Source organism: Oncorhynchus gorbuscha, linkage group LG18 (assembly GCF_021184085.1).
Source record: "Oncorhynchus gorbuscha isolate QuinsamMale2020 ecotype Even-year linkage group LG18, OgorEven_v1.0, whole genome shotgun sequence".
Lineage (NCBI taxonomy): Eukaryota > Metazoa > Chordata > Actinopteri > Salmoniformes > Salmonidae > Oncorhynchus > Oncorhynchus gorbuscha.
Genome location: NC_060190.1, coordinates 51858125 through 51878912, shown reverse-complemented (window position 1 = coordinate 51878912; position 20788 = coordinate 51858125).

Here is a 20788-nt window from a genome sequence, read left to right as displayed (position 1 = left end):
CGATTGGATTTGTTGTGCTGTGGAGTATTCCCTATCTCTCTATGGGGAACGTACCTGTGTAGACAAGGGTCAAGATGCTTTCTGAAAGATCCTCTCAGAATTCCGCTGTAGCCTTCAGAAAGGAGGAGAGAAGGTGGTAGAGAGTCTGTGAGGATGAGTCAGAGAGAGAGTGAAAAGCAGAAGAGATAAAAAGAGAGCGAAAGACAGTCGGAGAGGAAAAGTACACTATATGACCAAAATTATGTGGACATCTGCTCGTCGAACATCTCATTCCAAAATCATCGGTATTAATATGGAATTGGTACCCCCTTTGCTGATATAACAGCCTCCAGTCTTCTGGGAAGATTTTCCACTAGATGTTGGAACGTTGCTGTGGGGACTTGCTTCCATTCAGCCAAAAGAGCATTTGTGAGGTCGGGAACTGATGTTGGGTGATAAGGGCTGGCTTGCAGTCAGCGTTCCAATTCATCCCAAAGGTGTTCGATGGGGTTGAGGTCCAACTCTGTGCTGGCCAGTCAAGTTCTTCCACTCCGATCTCAAAAAACTATTTCTGTATGGACCTCGCTTTGTGCACGGGGGCATATTCATGTTGAAACAGGAAAGCGCCTTCCCCAAACTGTTGCCACAAAGTTGGAAGAACATAATTGTCTAGAATGTCATTGTATGCCGTAGCGTTAAGATTTTCCTTCACTGGAACTATGGGGCCTAGGCAAACCATGAAAAACAGCCCCGGACCATTATTCCTCTTCCACCCTACATTACAGTTGGCACTATGCATTCAGCAGGTAGCGTTCTCCTGGCATCTGCCGAACCAAGATTTGCATGTCCGACTGCCAGATGGTGAAGCGTGATTCATCACTCCGTCAAACTCGATGCCACTGCTACAGAGATCAATGGCGGCGAGCTATAAAACCCTCCAGATGATGATTGGCATTGCGAATGGTGATCTTAGGCTTGTGTGTGGCTGCTCGGCCATGAAAACTCATTTCATGAAGAAACCCGACGAACAGTTCTTGGGCTGACGTTGCTTCCAGAGGCAATTTGGAACTACATAGTGAGTGTTGCAACCAAGGACAGGTCATTTTTATGCGCTACGTGCTTCAGAACCCAACTGTCCTGTTCTGTGAACTTGTGTGGCCTACCACTTTGCGGTTGAGCCATTGTTGCCCCTAGATGTTTCTACTTCACAAGGACAGCACTAGCAGTTGACCAGGGCAGCTCTAGCAGGGCAGAAATTTGATGAACTGTGTTGTTGGAAAGGTGGAATCTTATGACTGGGCCACGTTGAGAGTCACTGAGCTCTACATTAAGGCCATTCTACTTCCAATGTTTGTCTATGGAGATTGCATGGCTGTGTGGTCGATTTTATAGACCTGCCAGGAATGGGTATGGCTGAAATAGCCAAATCCTCTAATTTGAAAAGGTGTCCTCATACTTTTGTTTATATTCTGTACGTGAGCAGAAAAGATAGAGGGAGAAAGCATCTCCGTGAGTGAAACCTAATCCCACCTTCTCTGCTGCCTTCTGATTGGCTGGCCCTGCTGTGAACCCTGACCTCTAACCCTGTCTGGGTCTCCTGACCTTGCTTCATGCACAGACACCACGTCACATCTTTTTCTGGACCCCCACCATTTTCTTCCTCCTCTTTTTCCCTTCGGCCCATCCGTCTCCATAGAGCGGGTGAAATGGGAGAGAGGGGGGCTGCACAAATGTCAGGGAGACATTAAACAGCGTACGTCTGTGTGTGCTCTCACAGAACAACCTGTCTGCTTTTCCCTTTTCTCCCTCTTCTCTTTTCTCTGCTCTAACCCACTATCTCCCTCTCTCCTCCTCCTCCTCCCCTGTCTGCTATGGTTAGAAATGGGACAGTATTGGCTGTCGTATGAGTAGCTGTAACGCAAACAAACACGCATGCGCACGCACGCGCACGCGCACACACACACACACACACACACACACACACACACACACACACACACACACACACACACACACACACACACACACACACACACACACACACACACACACACACACACACACACACACACACACACACACACACACCTTCACTATGGATACATACAAAATTATTGGAGCTTGAGGGCGCACCTATAGTTGTCTCCCTGTGTTGTCTTTGTGTTTAACTATGTCTTTGCCTTAATTGAGTGTGAGTTTTATTCCCCCTCTGAAGTGCTGCTTTAGTATGCTTCCCTCAGTACCAGGCCAAGAGGCCTTCTCACAGCCCTACAGGCATCTAGCATTAGTGTTGTAACTTCATACCTACCTACCTCTCTCTCACCCCTTTTTTCTCTCTTTCTCTCTCTCTCTCCCTCCTCTGTCTCTCTTTGTGTATGTGTGCTGTTTGTGTGTTGTGTGCTGTCTGTGTGTGTATTGTGTGTGTATGTGTTTGTGTGTTGTCGGTGTGTGTATTGTGTGTGTATGTGTTTGTGTGTTGTCGGTGTGTGTATGTGTGTGTTTGCGGTGACTAAAGGAAGCAGCTTTGAAACTCATCCAGCAGTGTTTTTTCCCAGCAGCACCAGAGGGGTTGACAGATGAGAGGACGTGTAGACAGAATCCTGGAAACCAGAGAGCTCCACTCCAAAACCACCAGCCACCCGGCCCTGGCCTGCACCTCTCGCCCCCTCAACAACCCTCCCAGCGCCACCTCCGCCCCCATCACCCCCACCCCAGGCAGACACACAAAGCTAAGTGCCTCAAAACCAATGACCAACTCCCTCCATCTCTCGTCCCCCCCCCAACCCTCCTTATCCCCCCTCCCTGCATCCAACCTTTCTCCCCAGACACACATGCAGACACCAAGGTTTGTTTTTCTGAGGTCTCCCAGAGTGAAGAACAGCCCAGCCCAGCCCAGCCCCGTCCAGCCCAGCCCAGCTCAGTCCAGTCCAGTCCAGTCCAGTGCAGCCCAGTGTAGCCCAGCCCAGTCCAGTCCAGCCCAGTTCAGTTCAGTGCAGCCCAGTGCAGCCCAGTCCAGCCAAGTAGTGCAGCCCAGTCCATTCCAGTCCAGTGCAGCCCAGCCTAGTCCAGCCCAGTCCAGCCCAGCCCAGCCCAGCCCAGTCCAGTCCAGTCCAGTCCAGTCCAGTCCAGTCCAATCCAGCCCAGCCCAGTGCAGCCCAGTGTAGCCCAGCCCAGTCCAGTCCAGCCCAGTTCAGTCCAGTGCAGCCCAGTGCAGCCCAGTCCAGCCCAGCCCAGTCCAGTCCAGTCCAGCCCAGTCCAGCCCAGTACAGCCCAGTGCAGCCCAGCCCAGCCCAGTCCAGTGCAGTCCAGCCCAGCCCAGTCCAGCCCAGTGCAGTGCAGTCCAGCACAGCCCAGCCCAGCCCAGTCCAGTGCAGTGCAGTGCAGTCCAGCCCAGCCCAGCCCAGCCCAGCCCAGCCCAGTCCAGTCCAGTCCAGTCTAGTCTAGTCTAGTCCAGTCCAGCCCAGCCCAGCCCAGCCCAGCCCAGCCCAGTCCAGTCCAGTCCAGCCCAGCCCAGCCCAGCCCAGCCCAGCCCAGCCCAGCCCAGTCCAGTCTAGTCTAGTCCAGTCCAGTCCAGTCCAGTCCAGTAGAGCCTAGCCCGGTCCAGCCCAGTCCAGTCTAGTCCAGTCCAGTCCAGTCTAGTCTAGTCTAGTCTAGTCTAGTCTAGTCTAGTCTAGTCTAGTCCAGTCTAGTCTAGTCTAGTCTAGTCTAGTCTAGTCTAGTCTAGTCCAGTCAAGCCCAGTCTAGTCTAGTCCAGTCCAGTCTAGTCCAGCCCAGTCCAGTCCAGTCCAGTCCAGTCTAGTCCAGTCTAGTCCAGTCCAGTCCAGCCCAGTCTAGTCTAGTCCAGTCCAGTCCAGCCCAGTCTAGTCCATTCCATTCCAGTCTAGTCTAGTCTAGTCTAGTCTAGTCTAGTCTAGTCCAGTCCAGTCCAGTCCAGTCCAGTCCAGTCCAGTCCAGTCTAGTCTAGTCTAGTCCAGTCCAGTCTAGTCTAGTCTAGTCCAGCCCAGTCTAGTCTAGTCTAGTCTAGTCCAGTCCAGTCCAGTCTAGTCCAGTCCAGCCCAGCCCAGTCCAGTCCAGTCCAGCCCAGTCCAGCCCAGTCCAGTCTAGTCTAGTCCAGTCCAGTCCAGCCCAGTCCAGTCTAGTCCAGTCCAGTCCAGTCTAGTCCAGTCCAGTCCAGTAGAGCCTAGCCCAGCCCGGTCCAGTCCAGTCCAGTCCAGTCCTGTCCAGTCGAGTAGAGCCTAGCCCAGCCCGGTCCAGTCCAGTCCAGTCCAGTCCAGTCCAGTCCAGTCCAGTCCAGTAGAGCCTAGCCCAGCCCAGTCCAGCCCGGTCCAGTCCAGTCCAGTCCAGTCCAGTCCAGTCCAGTCCAGTAGAGCCTAGCCCAGCCCGGTCCAGCCCGGTCCAGTCCAGTCCAGTCTAGTCCAGTCCAGTCCAGTCCAGTCCAGTAGAGCCTAGCCCAGCCCGGTCCAGCCCGGTCCAGTCCAGTCCAGTCTAGTCTAGTCCAGTCCAAGCCAGCCCAGCCCAGTCCAGTCTAGTCTAGTCTAGTCTAGTCTAGTCTAGTCTAGTCCAGTCCAGTCCAGTCCAGTCTAGTCCAGTCCAGTAGAGCCTAGCCTAGCCCGGTCCAGTCCAGCCCAGTCCAGTCCAGTCCAGAATGGGGAGCAGAGCAGAGTGCACTGGTGTTTATTTTATTGGATGTTATTTCACTCTGTAAATCATGCCACTTAGGAACCTGTGGAGGGATATGTGTACTCACTCCTCCACTTTCTCTCTCTCTACCTGTGCCTCCCCCTGTTCTCCCCCACGTATTTCCCCCCTTTCTCCATCTCTCCCCTCCCTCCCTTTTTCTTCCGCTCTCTCTTCACCCACTCCCACTTCTCTTCCCCTCCCGCTACCTCTTCCTCCCTCCCCTGTCCCTCTCTCTTTCCACTCCCCTCTCACCTCTTTATCCCTCTCTCCACTCACCCCTCACTCTTCCCTCTCTCCCTCCATCTCCTAGTGTAAACATGGAGTATGTCTTGGCTGTTTCCTCTAAAAAACGTTTATATCAGTAATCTGTTCAGTCAGACATTTTAAACAACATCCCTACGTGTTTATAAACACTGCCCTGGTCCTCTAATGAATTTATGGTAATGCCTTACTCTACTGCTGCTGCTGCTGCCGGTGTGTGTGTGTGTGTGTGTGTGTGTGTGTGTGTGTGTGTGTGTGTGTGTGTGTGTGTGTGTGTGTGTGTGTGTGTGTGTGTGTGTGTGTGTGTGTGTGTGTGTGTGTGTGTGTGTGTGTGTGATGTTGCCACTGACGGTAGTACCCCCTCAGATCGGCAACGATAAAAGTCTGTTGTGGCAGTTGAGATAGGGTAGCCCAACTCAGGCTAAACCTTTCTCAAGTACACACAGACAGTCATGCATGTTGAGTGTATGTAGTGAACAGAATCCAAATAAACAGGAGAGGATGTGCAGGGAGTGTGAGTACAGCTGTCCTGCTAGATGGATGTTGTCCTACAGTGAGTGACTCGATTGTTATTATTCTTGGGGAAATCTCTTCTGGACAGACACTTTGTTCCCGTACCCAGATTCTTCATCACAAATCATGATTTGCACGTGCTTGCGTCTCTCTAATTTCGGAAAGAGACGGGTCATTTGGTCCATAGACTTGCCTGAAACTTGCAGAGAGAGGGGGCTGGGGCAACCGCTCTGCTTCCGATCCTCGTTCCGGTATCGTTCTAACACATCTCCCCTGAGAACTTAATTGAGCATCTGACGCTATTACACAAGATTTGAGTTCTGGGGTTGTTACTGAGAGAACGTAGGCCATCCACCGATCAGCATCTAATGATATGTCTGATGTTCCTTTACATTTTTATTTCACATTTTCTTTTAATCAATTCAACAAACAATTTCAAAATGGTAACATGTCAGTAAGATATACAGCAGCAATATCAATATCATCAAAAGCACAAGACACAATTACTCATGGGAAGAGACAGATTGCCATCTTGCTGTAAAATTAACCGTGGTTCTGGCTCTGACTCTGATCTCAGAGTATGGGACTAGGAGGTGTGTGTGTGTGTGACAGAGAGTGAGAGAGAGCGAGTGTGTGTGTCTGACTGAATGACAGGCAGATTGCAGAGTACATTGATGGGAGATGAGAAGCTCTTCAGCCAATGAAGCCCCCTCGTCGCTGTTTGTGTGTGTATGTGTGGTGTGTGTGTGTGCTCTCTCCCTCTCAGAATAACCCGTCATTAGTCGGTGCTGTCTCATCAGGACAGACAGGTGTGATTATATTCAAATGAGACGTCCATCAATGTGATGGCTTCATCTGTAATGTGTGTCTGTTTTCATACGCCTAATGGAAGTTGATGTGGGAATTCTTTACATTCAAATATTTCTAGATAGTACACCTATCAGGTAAATAATGTTCTGTAAAATCAAGTGTAATTTATTCATTTGACGGTATAAAGGAATGTAAGAAAATGCAATGGAAGTGTGTGTGCGTGTGTGTGTGCGTGTGTGTTTGTATTCATGTGTGTGTATATGTTTGTGTGTGTGTGTGTATGTGTGTATGTGTGTGTGTGTGTGTGTGTGTGTGTGTGTGTGTGTGTGTGTGTGTGTGTGTGTGTGTGTGTGTGTGTGTGTGTGTGTGTGTTTTGAGTGTGACTGTGCTTCATACATTCGAGAGGATCAAAGGTGAAACAAGTGATTTGTTGCAGTCACAAAATCAAAACAAATTTTAATACAACAGGTGTAGACCTTTCAATTAAATGGTTACTTACAAGCACTAAACCAACAATGCAGTTTTAAGAAAAATATTTTTAAGTAAAAAATAATAGAGTCATTTGTGTGTGATGCTGCAGGCCAGGTCTCCACACACACAGCCAACCACCAGGTCTCCACACACACAGCCAACCACCAGGTCTCCACACACACAGCCAACCCCCAGGTCTCCACACACACAGCCAACCACCAGGTCTCCACACACACAGCCAACCACCAGGTCTCCACACACACAGCCAACCACCAGGTCTCCACACACACACAGCCAACCACCAGGTCTCCACACACGCAGCCGACCACCAGGTCTCCACACACACACAGCCAACCACCAGGTCTCCACACACACAGCCAACCACCAGGTCTCCACACACACAGCCAAACACCAGGTCTCCACACACACAGCCAAACACCAGGTGTCCACACACACAGCCAACCACCAGGTCTCCACACACACAGCCAACCACCAGGTCTCCACACACACACAGCCAACCACCAGGACTCCATACACACACAGCCAACCACCAGGTCTCCATACACACACAGCCAACCACCAGGTCTCCACACACACAGCCAACCACCAGGTCTCCACACACACACAGCCAACCACCAGGACTCCATACACACACAGCCAACCACCAGGTCTCCATACACACACAGCCAACCACCAGGTCTCCACACACACAGCCAACCACCAGGTCTCCACACACCACACACACAGCCAACCACCAGGTCTCCACACACACAGCCGACCACCAGGTCTCCACATACACAGCCAACCACCAGGTCTCCACACACACAGCCAACCACCAGGTCTCCACACACACAGCCAAACACCAGGTCTCCACACACACAGCCAAACACCAGATCTCCACACACACAGCCAAACACCAGGTCTCCACACACACAGCCAAACACCAGGTCTCCACACACACAGCCAACCACCAGGTCTCCCCACGTCTCATTCTCTGTCTCTCTCTTTCTCCCCAATCTCTCTTTCCCCGTTCTCTCTTTCTCCCCATCTCTCTTCCCCGTTCTCACCTCTTTCTCCCCCATCTCTCTTTCCTTGTTCTCTCTTTCTCCCCATCTCTCTTTCCCCGTTCTCTCTTTCTCCCCATCTCTCTTCCCCGTTCTCACCTCTTTCTCCCCATCTCTCTTTCCCCATTCTCACCTCTTTCTCCCCATCTCTCTTCCCCGTTCTCACCTCTTTCTCCCCCATCTCTCTTTCCTTGTTCTCTCTTTCTCCCCATCTCTCTTCCCCGTTCTCACCTCTTTCTCCCCATCTCTCTTTCCCCGATCTCACCTCTTTCTCCCCATCTCTCTTTCCCCGTTCTCACCTCTTTCTCCCCATCTCTCTTTCCCCGTTCTCTCTTTCTCCCCATCTCTCTTCCCCGTTCTCACCTCTTTCTCCCCCATCTCTCTTTCCTTGTTCTCTCTTTCTCCCCATCTCTCTTCCCCGTTCTCACCTCTTTCTCCCCATCTCTCTTTCCCCGATCTCACCTCTTTCTCCCCATCTCTCTTTCCCCGTTCTCACCTCTTTCTCCCCATCTCTCTTTCCCCGATCTCACCTCTTTCTCCCCCATCTCTCTTTCCCCGATCTCACCTCTTTCTCCCCATCTCTCTTTCCCCGTTCTCACCTCTTTCTCCCCATCTCTCTTTCCCCGATCTCACCTCTTTCTCCCCATCTCTCTTTCCCCGATCTCACCTCTTTCTCCCCCATCTCTCTTTCCCCGATCTCACCTCTTTCTCCCCCATCTCTCTTTCCCCGTTCTCACCTCTTTCTCCCCATCTCTCTTCCCCGTTCTCACCTCTTTCTCCCCCATCTCTCTTTCCTTGTTCTCTCTTTCTCCCCATCTCTCTTTCCCCATTCTCACCTCTTTCTCCCCCATCTCTCTTTCCCCAATCTCACCTCTTTCTCCCCCATCTCTCTTTCCTTGTTCTCTCTTTCTCCCCATCTCTCTTTCCCCGATCTCACCTCTTTCTCCCCATCTCTCTTTCCCCGATCTCACCTCTTTCTCCCCCATCTCTCTTTCCTTGTTCTCTCTTTCTCCCCATCTCTCTTTCCCCATTCTCACCTCTTTCTCCCCCATCTCTCTTTCCTTGTTCTCTCTTTCTCCCCCATCTCTCTTTCCCCGTTCTCACCTCTTTCTCCCCATCTCTCTTTCCCCCGATCTCACCTCTTTCTCCCCATCTCTCTTTCCCCGATCTCACCTCTTTCTCCCCATCTCTCTTTCCCCGATCTCACCTCTTTCTCCCCCATCTCTCTTTCCTTGTTCTCTCTTTCTCCCCATCTCTCTTTCCCCATTCTCACCTCTTTTTCCCCCATCTCTCTTTCCCCATTCTCACCTCTTTCTCCCCCATCTCTCTTTCCCCGATCTCACCTCTTTCTCCCCCATCTCTCTTTCCTTGTTCTCTCTTTCTCCCCATCTCTCTTTCCCCATTCTCACCTCTTTTTCCCCCATCTCTCTTTCCCCATTCTCACCTCTTTCTCCCCCATCTCTCTTTCCCCGATCTCACCTCTTTCTCCCCCATCTCTCTTTCCCCGTTCTCACCTCTTTCTCCCCCATCTCTCTTTCCTCGTTCTCACCTCTTTCTCCCCCATCTCTCTTTCCTTGTTCTCTCTTTCTCCCCATCTCTCTTTCCTTGTTCTCTCTTTCTCCCCATCTCTCTTTCCCCGTTCTCACCTCTTTCTCCCCCATCTCTCTTTCCTTGTTCTCTCTTTTTCCCCATCTCTCTTTCCCCATTCTCACCTCTTTTTCCCCCATCTCTCTTTCCCCGATCTCACCTCTTTCTCCCCCATCTCTCTTTCCTTGTTCTCTCTTTCTCCCCATCTCTCTTTCCCCATTCTCACCTCTTTTTCCCCCATCTCTCTTTCCCCATTCTCACCTCTTTCTCCCCCATCTCTCTTTCCCCGTTCTCACCTCTTTCTCCCCATCTCTCTTTCCCCATTCTCACCTCTTTCTCCCCATCTCTCTTTCCCCGTTCTCACCTCTTTCTCCCCCATCTCTCTTTCCCCGTTCTCACCTCTTTCTCCCCCATCTCTCTTTCCCCGTTCTCACCTCTTTCTCCCCCACGTCTCATTCTCTGTCTCTCTCTTTCTCCCCCATCACTCTTTCCCCGTTCTCACCTCTTTCTCCCCCTCTCTTTCCCCGTTCTCACCTCTTTCTCCCCATCTCTCTTTCCCCAATCTCACCTCTTTCTCCCCAATCTCTCTTTCCCCGATCTAACCTCTTTCTCCCCATCTCTCTTTCCTCGTTCTCACCTCTTTCTCCCCATCTCTCTTTCCTCGTTCTCTCCTCTTTCTCCCCATCACTCTTTCCCCGTTCTCACCTCTTTCTCCCCCATCTCTCTTTCCCCGTTCTCACCTCTTTCTCCCCCATCTCTCTTTCCCCGATCTCACCTCTTTCTCCCCAATCTCTCTTTCCCCGTTCTCACCTCTTTCTCCCCCATCTCTCTTTCCCGATCTCACCTCTTTCTCCCCAATCTCTCTTTCCCCGTTCTCACCTCTTTCTCCCCCATCTCTCTTTCCTCGTTCTCACCTCTTTCTCCCCATCTCTCTTTCCTCGTTCTCTCCTCTTTCTCCCCATCTCTCTTTCCTTGTTCTCTCTTTCTCCCCCATCTCTCTTCCCCTTTCTCACCTCTTTCTCCCCCATCTCTCTTCCCCGTTCTCACCTCTTTCTCCCCATCTCTCTTTCCTTGTTCTCTCTTTCTCCCCCATCTCTCTTCCCCATTCTCACCTCTTTCTCCCCCATCTCTCTTCCCCGTTCTCACCTCTTTCTCCCCCATCTCTCTTTCCTTGTTCTCTCTTTCTCCCCATCTCTCTTCCCCGTTCTCACCTCTTTCTCCCCATCTCTCTTTCCCCGATCTCACCTCTTTCTCCCCATCTCTCTTTCCCCGTTCTCACCTCTTTCTCCCCATCTCTCTTTCCCCGTTCTCTCTTTCTCCCCATCTCTCTTCCCGTTCTCACCTCTTTCTCCCCATCTCTCTTTCCTTGTTCTCTCTTTCTCCCCATCTCTCTTCCCCGTTCTCACCTCTTTCTCCCCATCTCTCTTTCCCCCGATCTCACCTCTTTCTCCCCATCTCTCTTTCCCCGTTCTCACCTCTTTCTCCCCATCTCTCTTTCCCCGATCTCACCTCTTTCTCCCCCATCTCTCTTTCCTTGTTCTCTCTTTCTCCCCATCTCTCTTTCCCCATTCTCACCTCTTTCTCCCCATCTCTCTTTCCCCGATCTCACCTCTTTCTCCCCCATCTCTCTTTCCTTGTTCTCTCTTTCTCCCCATCTCTCTTTCCCCATTCTCACCTCTTTCTCCCCCATCTCTCTTTCCCCGATCTCACCTCTTTCTCCCCCATCTCTCTTTCCTTGTTCTCTCTTTCTCCCCATCTCTCTTTCCCCGATCTCACCTCTTTCTCCCCCATCTCTCTTTCCCCGATCTCACCTCTTTCTCCCCATCTCTCTTTCCCCGATCTCACCTCTTTCTCCCCCATCTCTCTTTCCTTGTTCTCTCTTTCTCCCCATCTCTCTTTCCCCATTCTCACCTCTTTCTCCCCCATCTCTCTTTCCTTGTTCTCACTTTCTCCCCCATCTCTCTTTCCCCGTTCTCACCTCTTTCTCCCCATCTCTCTTTCCCCGATCTCACCTCTTTCTCCCCCATCTCTCTTTCCCCGATCTCACCTCTTTCTCCCCATCTCTCTTTCCCCGATCTCACCTCTTTCTCCCCATCTCTCTTTCCTTGTTCTCTCTTTCTCCCCATCTCTCTTTCCCCATTCTCACCTCTTTTTCCCCCATCTCTCTTTCCCCATTCTCACCTCTTTCTCCCCCATCTCTCTTTCCCCGATCTCACCTCTTTCTCCCCCATCTCTCTTTCCTTGTTCTCTCTTTCTCCCCATCTCTCTTTCCCCATTCTCACCTCTTTTTCCCCCATCTCTCTTTCCCCATTCTCACCTCTTTCTCCCCCATCTCTCTTTCCCCATTCTCACCTCTTTCTCCCCATCTCTCTTTCCCCATTCTCACCTCTTTCTCCCCCCTCTCTTTCCCCGATCTCTCTTTCCTTGTTCTCACCTCTTTCTCCCCCATCCCTTTCCTTGTTCTCTCTTTCTCCCCATCTCTCTTTCCCCATTCTCACCTCTTTTTCCCCCATCTCTCTTTCCCCGATCTCACCTCTTTCTCCCCCATCTCTCTTTCCTTGTTCTCTCTTTCTCCCCATCTCTCTTTCCCCATTCTCACCTCTTTTTCCCCCATCTCTCTTTCCCCATTCTCACCTCTTTCTCCCCCATCTCTCTTTCCCCGTTCTCACCTCTTTCTCCCCATCTCTCTTTCCCCATTCTCACCTCTTTCTCCCCATCTCTCTTTCCCCGTTCTCACCTCTTTCTCCCCCATCTCTCTTTCCCCGTTCTCACCTCTTTCTCCCCCATCTCTCTTTCCCCCGTTCTCACCTCTTTCTCCCCCACGTCTCATTCTCTGTCTCTCTCTTTCTCCCCCATCACTCTTTCCCCGTTCTCACCTCTTTCTCCCCCATCTCTCTTTCCCCCGTTCTCACCTCTTTCTCCCCCATCTCTCTTTCCCCGATCTCACCTCTTTCTCCCCAATCTCTCTTTCCCGATCTAACCTCTTTCTCCCCATCTCTCTTTCCTCGTTCTCACCTCTTTCTCCCCATCTCTCTTTCCTCGTTCTCTCCTCTTTCTCCCCCATCACTCTTTCCCCGTTCTCACCTCTTTCTCCCCCATCTCTCTTTCCCCGTTCTCACCTCTTTCTCCCCCATCTCTCTTTCCCCGATCTCACCTCTTTCTCCCCAATCTCTCTTTCCCCGTTCTCACCTCTTTCTCCCCCATCTCTCTTTCCCCGATCTCACCTCTTTCTCCCCAATCTCTCTTTCCCCGTTCTCACCTCTTTCTCCCCCATCTCTCTTTCCTCGTTCTCACCTCTTTCTCCCCATCTCTCTTTCCTCGTTCTCTCCTCTTTCTCCCCATCTCTCTTTCCTTGTTCTCTCTTTCTCCCCCATCTCTCTTCCCCTTTCTCACCTCTTTCTCCCCATCTCTCTTCCCCGTTCTCACCTCTTTCTCCCCATCTCTCTTTCCTTGTTCTCTCTTTCTCCCCCATCTCTCTTCCCCATTCTCACCTCTTTTTCCCCCATCTCTCTTTCCCCGTTCTCACCTCTTTCTCCCCATCTCTCTTTCCCCGTTCTCACCTCTTTCTCCCCCATCTCTCTTCCCCATTCTCACCTCTTTCTCCCCATCTCTCTTTCCCCGTTCTCACCTCTTTCTCCCCCACCTCACTCTACCCGTTCTCACCTCTTTCTCCCCCACCTCTCATTCTCTGTCTCTCTCTTTCTCCCCCACCTCACTTTTCCCATTCTCACCTCTTTCTCCCCATCTCTCTTTCCCCGATCTCACCTCTTTCTCCCCCCACCTCTCATTCTCTGTCCCTCTCTTTCTCCCCCATCTCTCTTTCCCCGTTCTCACCTCTTTCTCCCCCACCTCTCATTCTCTGTCTCTCTCTTTCTCCCCCATCTCTCTTTCCCCATTCTCACCTCTTTCTCCCCCACCTCTCATTCTCCATCTCTCTCTTTCTCCCCCATCTCTCTTTCCCCGTTCTCACCTCTTTCTCCCCCTTCTCTCTTTCCCCGTTCTCACCTCTTTCTCCCCCTTCTCTCTTTCGCTGTCTCTCTCTTTCCCTCTCCCACTCCCTCACTAATCTCTCTATATTACCTCTCAGGAAGGGAAAGCCTTCATATCTGTCAGGGTCTTCCTGGACTTCATCCCTCCGCTTCTTCCTCTTCTCATTCTTACTCTCCACTTCCTCCACCTTTTCATTAGCACTCTCTTTGTTTGACTCTTCTGTCTCTGTCTTCTCTCACCCGTCTCTTTCCTCCATCAGTCTTTGTCACTGTAGTAGGCTTTAATATTACCAACAGGATCTCCAAGTTTTACCAATTTGACTTCAGATGATGACGTTCATCCACGTTTATCCAAATGTCACATTTCAAAGTTTTCCAAATGTCAAATTTGGAAGTGTTTTTGACACACCCTCGGTTGCTCCTCCTGCTCTGCACTCTTCTTTTTCTCCAAATGTCAAATTTAGAAGTTAAGGGTTAAAGTTTTGGATAGATTAAGAAAAAAACAAGCCTACTTGATGGTAATGTTGCCCCTTAGCGGCTGGTTTTGAAGACATTTCCCCACGTCCTCAGGATATGGACAGAAGTCCAATTTCAAAGTCAATCTTGAGTTATCTGGCTGAGTATTACAGTGTGGTGGATACCAGATGGTTGTAGCATCTACAGTAGGCCGGTCTGTTCGCCGCGCGTTCCTCTCTCTGCCTCTGTCAGTTTTCCCATAAACACTCTGATTATGGCTGGAGTGCTAAATGTGTATGTATGTGACGACCTAATCCAGTGCTGCACCTGCGTTTCAGTGGTAACAGCGTAGCAACAAGTCTTTATGTGCTCAGGAGATCATGTATCATATCTTGTTTGTTTTATATGGACCACAAATCGATTCTGCTGCAGGGGACGTGTGTGTGTGTGTGTGTGTGTGTGTGTGTGTGTGTGTGTGTGTGTGTGTGTGTGTGTGTGTGTGTGTGTGTGTGTGTGTGTGTGTGTGTGTGTGTGTGTGTGTGTGTGTGTGTGTGTGTGTGTGTGTGTGTGTGTGTGTGTGTGTGTGTGTGTGTGTGAAAGAGAGAGAGAGAGCACTCACATTGATTTTGTTGTTGGAGTTAAGTAGGTCAGGTTTCTGCTTTATTTAGTCCTGCTGGAGGAAACATGATGTGGGTCTGTGTGTATGGGGGTCTGTGTGTGGGTCTGTGTGTGTGTCTGTGTGTGTTTGTGTGTGGGTCTGTGTGGGTCTGTGTGTATGTGTGGGTCTGTGTGTGTGTGTGTGTTTGATTGGCTGTGTTGTCACCTCACCTGACCACACATTGGGTAGGTAAGACCTGGTTGTATAATGACATGATCATTAGCTACTTGTGTCATTCATGTGTGATCAGGTAATGAGTGGGATAATCTAGTGATTAACACCTTAGGAACCTTACCGAGGAGACTGTTTAACCTCTATGGTGGATCAATAACCTGGCTCTCTGCCAGACCAGGCAAATGCCTTCAAGAACTGGCCACTAGGGGCAACATTGAGCGCTATTACCGTCAAGTAGCATGCTACTCATCCAATGACTACTGATCAGAAGGTTGCGTGTTCAATCCTATAGTGGTAGAAACTCTTTTTTAAATGTTGTTTTATCCCAAACCTTAACTCTTAACTTAACCATTTGGAATGAATGCCTAAACTCTATGTTTTAACCTTATCCAAAACCTTAACTCTTAACTTAACCATTTGGAATGAATGCCTAAACTCTATGTTTTAACCTTATCCCAAACCTTAACTCTTAACTTAACCATTTGGAATGAATGCCTAAACTCTATGTTTTAACCTTATCCAAAACCTTAACTCTTAACTTAACCATTTGGAATGAATGCCTAAACTCTATGTTTTAACCTTATCCCAAACCTTAACTCTTAACTTAACCATTTGGAATGAATGCCTAAACTCTATGTTTTAACCTTATCCCAAACCTTAACTCTTAACTTAACCATTTGGAATGAATGTCTAAACTCTATGTTTTAACCTTATCCCAAACCTTAACTCTTAACTTAACCATTTGGAATGAATGCCTAAACTCTATGTTTTAACCTTATCCCAAACCTTAACTCTTAACTTAACCATTTGGAATGAATGCCTAAACTCTATGTTTTAACCTTATCCCAAACCTTAACTCTTAACTTAACCATTTGGAATGAATGCCTAAACTCTATGTTTTAACCTTATCCCAAACCTTAACTCTTAACTTAACCATTTGGAATGAATGCCTAAACTCTATGTTTTAACCTTATCCCAAACCTTAACTCTTAACTTAACCATTTGGAATGAATGCCTAAACTCTATGTTTTAACCTTATCCCAAACCTTAACTCTTAACTTAACCATTTGGAATGAATGCCTAAACTCTATGTTTTAACCTTATCCCAAACCTTAACTCTTAACTTAACCATTTGGAATGAATGCCTAAACTCTATGTTTTAACCTTATCCCAAACCTTAACTCTTAACTTAACCATTTGGAATGAATGCCTAAACTCTATGTTTTAACCTTATCCCAAACCTTAACTCTTAACTTAACCATTTGGAATGAATGCCTAAACTCTATGTTTTAACCTTATCCCAAACCTTAACTCTTAACTTAACCATTTGGAATGAATGCCTAAACTCTATGTTTTAACCTTATCCAAAACCTTAACTCTTAACTTAACCATTTGGAATGAATGCCTAAACTCTATGTTTTAACCTTATCCCAAACCTTAACTCTTAACTTAACCATTTGGAATGAATGCCTAAACTCTATGTTTTAACCTTATCCCAAACCTCAACACTTGACTTAGAATTTTGACATTTGGAGAAATGGAATGGTGCTGATCAGGAGCAACGCAGGGTGTGAAAAAGCATCCAGATGCATCAGAGAAAAGTGCAAAAACATATAAACCTGCAGTGAGACAATGAGAGCTTGTTGCCCCCCACCACACACACACACACACACACACACACACACACACACACACACACACACACACACACACACACACACACACACACACACACACACACACACACACACACACACACACACACACACACACACACACACACACACACACACACACACACACACACACACACACACACACACAGAGAGAGATGGGGTGCACTGCCTGCTTTGAGCAATGCATGTAATAGCCTACTTATTCCGTACAGAAGTCATCCATAGGGCTTTTCATATCTGAACACGCTGGATATATAATTCATACAACCTAATCACAATGGGTAGAGCAGTGTTCCTCCATATCTCTGTACAGCATGCTGTCTGTCTGCAGCAGTCATGTCTCATTGATATTCAGAGGTTTGGCTTGTTCTGAAAGGCCAGGGTGGAACTAATTCTCTCCGCCCTTGTTACAGAAGGCCGTCACACTCTGTTTGTGTTGCGTAGAAATGCGTTCCCCACCTTCTAAAGCCCGCGCTCCTCATTGTGGTATTTGCTTTTATGTCTCAAGCACATTATTTTGTTATTATTATTAACCAAAAAAGCAGGCTCTCTCACGCGCTCAAGGAGTGCTGAAATTGAATATTGTATTTAAAAGTCAATTTCCATGATGGGATTACGCAAATCAGACACTCTCCCCCCCCTCTCTCTCGCTCCCTCCCTCTCTCTTGTCCTCTACATTGATGCATCTATTCATTTGTTATGGTTTACTCTATTCATTTACAGACATATTTTTCACACTCCACGGCCTGTCTCATGTTCGCCACTTTGCATGGTTACGACGCCTCTGCCCCGGCTTTGTGTGTGTGTATGTGTGTGTGTGTGTGTGTGTGTGTGTGTGTGTGTGTGTTTGTGTGTGTGTGTGTGTGTGTGTGCACAACGCTCCTGCCGAGGTTTTCTCACAACGGCCAAAATCATCCTAAAAGCAATTATCCCTGCTTCATTTCCTGTGTCCCTCCACAGCAATTTTACTATCATTTGTGTATTTCTTCTTTATTTATCTAGCTTATTCATTTGTGTACTTTTGTGGTGATAGAGTGAAAGACTGGTCTGAAATGTAACCCTGGGAGCTAAGTTACAACAGCAAGAGAACATACAACAAAGACAGACATTACTTTGCTGTTTATATTACTCAGCTTTCAGAAGCACATTCATGTTAGGGACAGGAAGTTGTTCTTGGTCAGGGCACGGCATCAGGGAAGCGTCTAGATCTAGGTATTGGGCTGTGAATGGGTAGGTGGGTTTCTACTGACTACTAGTGCCAGGAGTGATGTTACCTTGGTGGGTCCAAAGAACAGAAACCTCTGGGTCAGAACACAAAGAAGGTGTTGGAAGTGAAGGGCATGTAGTGAATGTGTCTGGAAACAGATTGAAGGTCCCTCTTAACCAATCACACAGTGAGTCAGGTCACAGGAATGCCAAATTACGGCTGGATACGGTTTTCACTCTCGCTCCTCCAGTGAGACCTGTGTGTACGTATGAAAACAACATGGCCTGTTTGAAATGTGGCTCTGTACTGTAACCTGTCTGGAATAATAACTGCAAATCAAATCACATTTTATTAGTCACATACACGTGGTTAGCAGATGTTAATTGCGGATGTCATGAAATGCTTGTACCAGTGATGAGGTGTCCTGTCAATCTCACAGCACCCTCTCTCACTCTACACCCTTCTCTACCTATCCCTCTCTCTCCCCTCTCTCACTCTACACCCTTCTCTACCTATCCCTCCCTCTCCCCTCTCTCACTCTACACCCTTCTTCCCTCTACCTATCCCTCTCTCTCCTCTCTCACTCTACACCCTTCTCTACCTATCCCTCTCCTCCCCTCTCTCACTCTACACCCTCTCTCTACACCCTTCTCTACCTATCCCTCTCTCTCCCCTCTCTCCTCTACTCTACACCCTTCTCTACCTATCCCTCCCTCTCCCCTCTCTCTCTACACCCTTCTCTACCTATCCCTCTCTCTCCCTCTCTTACTCTACACCCTTCTCTACCTATCCCTCTCTCTCCCCTCTCTCTCACTCTACACCCTTCTCTACCTATCCCTCTCTCTCCCTCTCTCTCTCTACACCCTTCTCTACCTATCCCTCTCTCTCCCCTCTCTCACTCTACACCCTTCTCTACCTATCCCTCTCTCTCTCTCTCCCTCTCTCTCTCTACCCCTTCTCTACCTATCCCTCTCTCCCTCTCACTCTACACCCTTCTCTACCTATCCCTCTCTCTCCCCTCTCACTCTACTCTCTACACCCTTCTCTACCTATCCCTCTCTCTCCCCTCTCTCACCTACCTATCCCTTCTCTCTCACTCTACACCCTTCTCTACCTATCCCTCTCTCTCCCTCTCTCACTCTACACCCTTCTCTACCTATCCCTCTCTCCCCCTCTCTCACTCTACACCCTTCTCTACCTATCCCTCTCTCTCCCCTCTCTCCCTCTCTCTCCCTCTCTCACTCTACACCCTTCTCTACCTATCCCTCTCTCCCTCTCTCCCCTCTCTCACTCTACACCCTTCTCTACCTATCCCTCTCTCTCCCCTCTCTCACTCTACACCCTTCTCTACCTATCCCTCTCTCTCCCCTCTCTCACTCTACACCCTTCTCTACCTATCCCTCTCTCTCCCCTCTCTCACTCTACACCCTTCTCTACCTATCCCTCTCTCTCCATCTCTCACTCTACACCCTTCTCTACCTATCCCTCTCTCTCCCCTCTCTCACTCTACACCCTTCTCTACCTATCCCTCTCTCTCCCCTCTCTCACTCTACACCCTTCTCTACCTATCCCTCTCTCCCTCTCTCACTCTACACCCTTCTCTACCTATCCCTCTCTCTCTCCTCTACACCCTTCTCTCTCTCACTCTACACCCTTCTCTACCTATCCCTCTCTCTCCCCTCTCTCACTCTACACCCTTCTCTACCTATCCCTCTCTCCCCTCTCTCCTCTACACCCTTCTCTACCTATCCCTCTCTCTCCCTCTCACTCTCACTCTTCTCTACACCCTTCTCTACCTATCCCCCTCTCCTATCCCTCTCTCTCTCACTCTACACCCTTCTCTACCTATCCCTCTCTCTCCCTCTCTCACTCTACACCCTTCTCTACCTATCCCTCTCTCTCCCCTCTCTCACTCTACACCCTTCTCTACCTATCCCTCTCTCTCCCCTCTCTCACTCTACACCCTTCTCTACCTATCCCTCTCTCTCCCCTCTCTCACTCTACACCCTTCTCTACCTATCCCTCCCTCTCCCCTCTCTCACTCTACACCCTTCTCTACCTATCCCTCTCTCTCCCCTCTCACTCTACACCCTTACCTATCCCTCTCTCTCTCACCTACACCCTCTACCCCTCTCTCCCCCCCTCTCTCCTCTACACTCTCTCACTCTACACCCTTCTCTACCTATCCCTCTCTCTCCCCTCTCTCACTCTACACCCTTCTCTACCTATCCCTCTCTCTCCCCTCTCTCTACTCTCACCCTCTACACCCTACTCTTACTCTACACCCTCTCTACCTATCCCTCTCTCTCCCCTCTCTCACTCTACACCCTTCTCTACCTATCCCTCTCTCTCCCCTCTCTCACTCTACACCCTTCTCTACCTATCCCTCTCTCTCCCCTCTCTCACTCTACACCCTTCTCTACCTATCCCTCTCTCTCCCCTCTCTCACTCTACACCCTTCTCTACCTATCCCTCTCTCCCCTCTCTCACTCTACACCCTTCTCTACCTATCCCTCTCTCTCCCCTCTCTCACTCTACACCCTTCTCTACCTATCCCTCTCTCTCCCCTCTCTCACTCTACACCCTTCTCTACCTATCCCTCTCTCTCCCCTCTCTCACTCTACACCCTTCTCTACCTATCCCTCCTCCCCTCTCTACCTATCCCTCTCTCCCCTCTCTCACTCTTCTCTACCTATCTCTCCCCCTTCTCTACCCCTCTCTCACTCTACACCCTTCTCTACCTATCCCTCTCTCTCCCCTCTCTCACTCTACACCCTTCTCTACCTATCCCTCTCTCCCTACTCTCTACTCTCTCTCTCCCACCCTTCTCTACCTATCCCTCTCTCCCTCTCTCACTCTACACCCTTCTCTACCTATCCCTCTCTCCCCTCTACACCCTCTCTCCTACTCTACACCCTTCTCTACCTATCCCTCTCTCTCCCCCCTCTCTCTACTCTACACCCTTCTCTACCTATCCCTCCCTCTCCTCCTCTCTCTCTACCTATCTACACCCTTCTCTACCTATCCCTCTCTCTCCCTCTACACCCCTTCTCTACCTATCCCTCTCTCCCCCTCTCTCACTCTACACCCTTCTCTACCTATCCCTCTCTCTCCCTCTCTCACTCTACACCCTTCTCTACCTATCCCTCCCTCCCCTCTCACTCTACACCCTTCTCTACCTATCCCTCTCTCTCCCCCTCTCTCACTCTACACCCTTCTCTACCTATCCCTCCCCCTCTCCCTCTATCTACCTATCCCTCTCA